General features: G+C 33.8%; 1 non-coding gene across 1 annotated transcript; it reads left to right on the top strand.

Moving 5' to 3' along the window:
* Positions 1–5,274: 5,274 nt before the first annotated feature.
* Trnal-cag (transfer RNA leucine (anticodon CAG)) lies at positions 5,275–5,358 on the top strand. The gene has a single exon. It is a non-coding gene; the product is annotated as a tRNA-Leu (tRNA).
* The last annotated feature ends 1,443 nt before the right edge of the window (positions 5,359–6,801 follow it).

The raw sequence follows: 6,801 nt of genomic DNA, 5'->3' as shown, positions 1-6,801 counted from the left end.
GCGTGATATATTAAACTATTCGTATTCTCATTATCACTAGAAAGACGGAGGGACCTGTGTGGCCCCTCGCGCAGTTTGTTGTTCGATAACTCGATTAATATCTAACGGATCTTGAAGGAACTTTCTGCCTTTTCATTACATGTCACTATTTGAATGAAATAATGGTTCACCTCATAGCAATGTAAACACTGATCGTTATACCTAGAAAGACGGGAGGGGCAACAGTGGTCCCTAAGCTATTTTACAGTTTTAAAAAAAAATACTTTTTCCTTTCACCTAATTGATGTAGCATATATAAACAAGTGCTATTCACTCTAGTTTAACCTGTGACTTTCTCTTGATGCAACCGGTTGGCTATCCAAATGCTATACACAGTACCGATCGCTTACCAGCCAAACCAAGGGCGCCCATATGCAAAATTGTAAGGGGGGCTCAGATATTTTCCCCATGGTTTAGCAGGATATTTTCCCCATGGAAACTGATTTCAGTGCATATTTGAGTTATTTATGTTTGACATTTTTAATAACTTATTCATTAACGGCTGGGGAAGAAATGTTTTTACATTTTTGCAAAGAAAAAAGTACTAAAAGCAAGGAAGTTCTAAATTCTAAGGGAGGGGCTTGAGCCCCATTGCATCCTCCCCTCCCCCCATATGGGCGCCCTTGAGCCAAACCGCAGCCATTGCTCTTGGAAATATAAACTAGATCTGTCTTTTGGCAAGTAAAGGCTGAAAAGCTGAAAATAATAACGTACTAAATTTTTAGTTATATAAGAAGGTGCATCGGGTATGTGGACTCACTTAGGAAGAATTTTTAAAAGAATTCACCCAAAACATTAGTAGGGGCCACACTGGGCCCTTCCGTCTTTCTAGGCATACAGAAAATTTCAGTCTTTCTAGTGTTAATTTTATCGATTTAGGCTCTTATTTAACTCTCTAACTCCATTCCAGATCCCTTCGTAGTAGACGCAGCACGATCACATGCAACCTGTGCGTTTGCTTGCTATGCACCAGCATACTGGTACAGAGTGGCTTAAAACGAAGCAACACAAAGGTAAGAAGCATGATAGAGAAGTTGCTGAGTACAATATTTTATTTTTATTTTATAGAATGACACTTAGAACCAATTAATCGATCCAAACAGTTCCAACTTGTACTATACCAGTGAGATTGCTACTTTTGCGACTTGCAAAACTCTATAATTGCAAAGCAAACTTGGCGGCGCTGTAAAAGCTACGCATATCCTAATTATACCTACTGTTAGAAACGCTGCTCATAATTGGGTTGTTTCCGAAATTTTAAAAGCTTTTTTTCTGAAAGAACATGCTTTAAAAACATGGGTTTTAACCATTTTCAAAATGATTTGACATAGTTTGGTACTTTTAAAAAAGTATTTCAATTGTTGCGCAGATTTTTTTTTTTTTTCTTTTTTACGTTTCTGCTCATGACATCACAAGTGATGAATTGCCATTCACTGATGTTATCAGCGCAGAGCGCAATATTTTGGCATTAGATGAAAATAAAAATATAATAGCGCAACAATACTCATGAATTTTCATGTTTGCTTAAGAAAAACCTTCATTCAAAATTCTCACTATGATTGCTATTAATGTTACTGTTTCATGTTAACCTTTTTTTTTAACAATGCACAAACTTTCAGCGCACAAATGGAGTAGTGCGAAAAGTACATCACTTGTGACGTCATAAAGATCACGCCTTATTTCCAAAATCGGACCTGATAAAAAAGTAAATAAAATTGTATTGGGAAAACAAAAGTTATTTCTATCTCCATGTTCCTTTTTTTGTTTATTCTATGAATTTCAGTGACTTTTGACTGAAGGAACCTACCCACTGCGATTATCTTTTTTTTTTCTTGTTTTTCTATCAGATTATCTCGAGAAAAATTTAATATATTTAAGCTTCATATGGGTTCTAAGTTCATTATAATATGGGGATAATATAATTCATGTTATATATATAATATGAATTATATTATATATATATAATTCATATGGGGTACAAAGTTCGTTTTAATATGAGGTGAGGCAGTCGGAGTCGGATTTTAGATCCTTGATTTTACATTAATTACCTTTAATTATATCACTATAGTTACATAAACAATAAGTGCATTCAATAAGACATATACTGTAATAAACTTCAATCATTACTGATTTATTAGTAACGCAACTGACTTTTTTTTTATTTAAAAAATAACGAAAATAATTTGATGATAAAATACTTTACTTCAGATACGATTGCTTTTAAATTAAAATTAGTTACAGTCCCAAACATTTACTAGTGGGTTTGAAAAAGGAAAAAAAATAGAAATGATAGAAATGCACTAATAATTCGGTGCCTGAGATAGGAATAACTACTCCCGGTGACTTTGTGCGGTTCTGTTATTTATAGAATAAATATAAGGAAACAGACATCGCATCGGTTGAACGAAATTCCGGTTAAACGAGTTTCAGATAAACGAGGTTTTACTGTAGTTTTTTCTCCAGTTCACTTTTCACAAAGGGCATGTCTGGTAGATTGATTTTAATGAAAAATTTTGAGGTGTTGAAATGGAACAGGGAATACTAATACTAATTTTACAGCTGTGTTATTTCAAAGCTACTACTTATGTATACTATATCCTGCACGGAAGTTTTTTGACAAAAAAGTGTTCTGCAAAACAAAATAGGTGTTAAACTCCAAATTGTATGTGTTTTTTTTTATGAAAATAAAAATTAAATAAATAAAAGAAGCTTTATTGAATACTAACTCAGATTGCAGTTTTCTTACTTCGTCTCGTTTGTTACAATAAATATTTTTAAAAAATTGAAGACTCAAAGACCCCCCCCCCCCCCTAGAAATTAGTACTTTCCTACTTGTAGTCTTTTTTCTTTGGCAAAATCTAAAAACATCTCTTCTCCAGCCATTAATGAATGAATTATTAAAAATGTCAAACTTTAATTACTCTAATCCGTACTGAAATCGGTTTCCATGGAGAAAATATCCTGTTAAACCAAGGGGAAAATATCCCCCCCCCCTTAAAATTTTGCATATTGGCGCCCATGTGTGAGAGTAATAGTGAAATGTGTTTCACAAAAAAAAAAAAAAAAAAACACCTTGCCGTGCTCCAGTTTAAACATTATTAATTTTAATGCACATTATTTTTTCATCATGGAAAATTTAAATTACGTTCGAGCAGTAAAATAATGAGGTTGAGGATAACTTTCCCTCCCGATTTTTTCAACCGTGTTTCACTCAAGTTTCTTTTTTTTTTTTTTTTTCTTTTTTTACTTAAATGCTAATATCCATAAAGAAGAAAGCTTGTTCATTAGGGTTTAGAAAAACAGTCATAATCTACGTTTTCTGAAATTAATAGTTACATAATTAAAGAGACACTGAAATTTTAATCAGTTTAAAATTGATCATCAAAATTTGATTATAAGAACCAATTATTATAGGAACTATAAACGAAAAGGGGGGAAACATTCTGTGAATATTTTTTAATTTTCAGAAGCAGAGGCGCCGAATTTCAAAAATTATTGAGGGGGCCAGACATCACCAGGGGTTTTGGGGGCTATCTAATTCCACCGAGGTCCCCCCCCCCCCAAAAAAAAAAAAATTAAGGTCAGTTTTTTGTACCTTTAAAATGCCATATTTTCCGGTGTGCATAATTTAAACAAACAAACAGTACGTGATATGGCGTTTTCGAAGTAAAACAATCTAAAAATTGGTATACGAATTTTCTGGTTCAACTAGATTATGTCATTTGTCTTAGTAAGATACTTTTTTTTTTTTTTTTGTTATATTTTATGGAGAGTCGTACAGTGCCGTAGCTAGGCATTGGTATAAGGTCGCATGACTTGCATGGAAGGACACTCCCAGACACGCCGACTTAAAAAAAAATATTGGGGGGGGGGGGGGGCATACTGTGGGCTCTTGCCGCGGAGATAAACAATAGTGAGTTTTAAAGTTTTTTTTAAACATTTTAAAGTCATATAATCAACATTGGAACCCCGAAAACTCGACAAGCCTGACACATATTTTTGGCTTTGAAAAAGGGAAAAAATAAATACAAACACGTTTTTTCATAAAAAAAAGTCATTTTATTTACGCATGTTTTTTAAGACCAGTTGTTTTTTCATTCGTGATATCGGCTAACATATTCGAGTGTAAACGCAGTTTCTCAATGTCTAGGTCATTTTTGAAAAACTCAGTTGACTTTTCAAAATTTGTTTCACTTCTGTTTAATAAAAGCAAGCACTCTTGTTCAACAGCAATGATCTGTGTGAGTCCTGTTAATGTAAACTGCCCAACAATGTATGATTGCACCATTTCACAAAACCCAATATAAAGTGCCTTGAAGTAACTCCTTAGGGATTTTGAAAATGTGCGGTGAGCTGGCTTCGTTGTTTTCATACCTCTGGTACGTCGATTCTGAGGAAGCGAAGGATCATCATTTTATGAAGGTTTTTAAGCACAATTCCCAAAAGTATTCAAAACTATCACGCCTCCCATTTAATATACAAATCAAACCCTCACATATTTTTTCCAAATCAGCAACACTTAGATGAGCGCGCCGCAGCGCTGCCGACCGGCGACAGACTTGACCCGTAAGTTCGCGCACTGGGACCAATTCTAAGTGAGCTTGCAGCACCGTAACACTATCATTATTCACACCAATCGTTTTCAGTTAACCGGGTTACTCTACCGTAATAATTATTTGTTTTAACTAATTCCTGAATGTATTTTACTTACAAGGTAAACTATCTTGTATCTTCAAACAAGGAACATAAAAGATAAATTTGTGGGTTTATAAAGCATAATATAACTAATAATTTTTTTGATTTATTGGGGGGTTCTGTCCCCTCAAAATGTCCCCTCAAAAATACTTTTGAGGGGGCTCGGGCTCCCTCAGTCTCCATGGACTTTCCGCCACTGTTCAGAAGAAAAAACTATACTCTAGGAATATCATAGCCTTCTGAGTTTGACACGATGTTTTTAGATACTCTTCGAGAATAAAAACTAGATGGCGCCAGGAGTATTAATACGAAGAGCCCTTAGTCGAAAAATCGGAGTTTCGGCAACAGTAGGAAAAGCAAAATGGCACTTACATGAAAAAAATAAACAATGCGTTTTCACTTTTTTTGTGCCACTGTAGGAATTTAATTTAAAATCAATATTTTAAAATGTTAATGTACTAATAAAAAAAATACAATATGTGGTCTTAATTTAATAATGATCGTTGGAATTTTGAAAAATCTTTATCCCGGAACTGCTGTGTCAGGATGGCCGAGCGGTCTAAGGCGCTGCGTTCAGGTCGCAGTCCACTCTTGTGGGCGTGGGTTCGAATCCCACTTCTGACAGGAAAATTTTTGATACATTGTTTTCAAAGGAAAACATATCTCTGAAATATTTCTTCTTTTCAACCTTAAAATGTGCACACAAAACATGACAGCAAGCGTTTCAATGTCGGATATTCTATGAATTTATTGCCATTTAACACCTTTTCTTTTTTTTTTTTTTTTTTTTCACAAATATAACTAACTTGTATACCTACTTCTCACATTACACAACAAAAGGCACGGCAAGCGTTGCATTAGAATTGTACAAAACATCTTCCAAACTAATTCTGACATTCGTATCGTTTTCTTTTACGCGAATAAAATACCCTCCATCATATACACCTCCTTCATCATTTCAGCACGATATCAAAATATCGATTCGTATGTTTAAACAGCTTAAATGATGCTTGCTGACCAAATATTGATTTTTATCCTAGCTTGGAGATGTTTATTTAGCTGTCTTTCTATTGCAAAATACACAACGTAGAGAAAATATCAAATGATTTAAATAACGGATCGTAATTCGAGCAGTGAGTTGAAAGTAAAGCATTGGATGCTTATTTTAACATTTCATGTACTTCTGTATGCTTATTTTAACCTTCGTTGTTTCTCTTTATTTCTTTTTTCTTCTTTTTTTTCATACTTATAAAGTACATGAATTATTTTTAACGATTCAAAGCTGTTATTTTTCGTCTACGCAGGCCTGTTATTTTGATATTTTCTAGAAGGGGGAGGAGGCAAAGGGAATGTACTCAATAGATATTTGATCGGGAAACATGAAAAACTACGCCCAATTTATTTTTCAAAGGCAGGGGGGATTTATCCCCCTCCCTCCCCCTGATCCCTCTAAATGACGAGTCTGTGTGTTGCGCCTCTTTGTCTTGAATAAAAAATTATTTTTCTAAAACGATTCGTAAATAATATAAAATTTAGGAGCAAAAAACGCAAATTGCTGATTATACTAATACGCGAAAATTTGAAATGAGTTTCGCAAAGATTTATGTATTTTACAAACTTTACTTTTTTAAATAGGAAGGAACTTTGAAGTTTACTACCAGAACTTAACTATTTGTACTTTGTTGCATACTTTGTAATTGTGTTTTTCATGGGACATGTGACTAACGTGGAAGACATGCTACAGACATAAACTTAAATAATATTTTTGAATATGTGATTGAGTAGTATGATTTGTAATTAAAGCTAGGATCCCCATAATTAACATATAACTATAACTAGGTTTGACCAGGACAGTCCCGGATTTCAGACAAATTTTCTGGTGTCCCTGCCAGTTTTCATCACGTCCCAGTGAAAGATAAATTATAGATGACCAAAAAATCTAAAAATAATTAAATGCGAAGGATTATTTAGGATTTCATTGTTTTGGCGATTTGTTTTGAAAGAAAAAAAAATTTTGATTTGTTTTTATCCGAGTGAAATTTACGACATTTACTTCTTTTTTTCTGA

This window comes from Uloborus diversus, chromosome 7 (genome assembly GCF_026930045.1).
Source record: "Uloborus diversus isolate 005 chromosome 7, Udiv.v.3.1, whole genome shotgun sequence".
NCBI classification, from domain to species: Eukaryota; Metazoa; Arthropoda; class Arachnida; order Araneae; family Uloboridae; genus Uloborus; species Uloborus diversus.
This window is presented reverse-complemented; position numbering and strand designations above follow the sequence as displayed.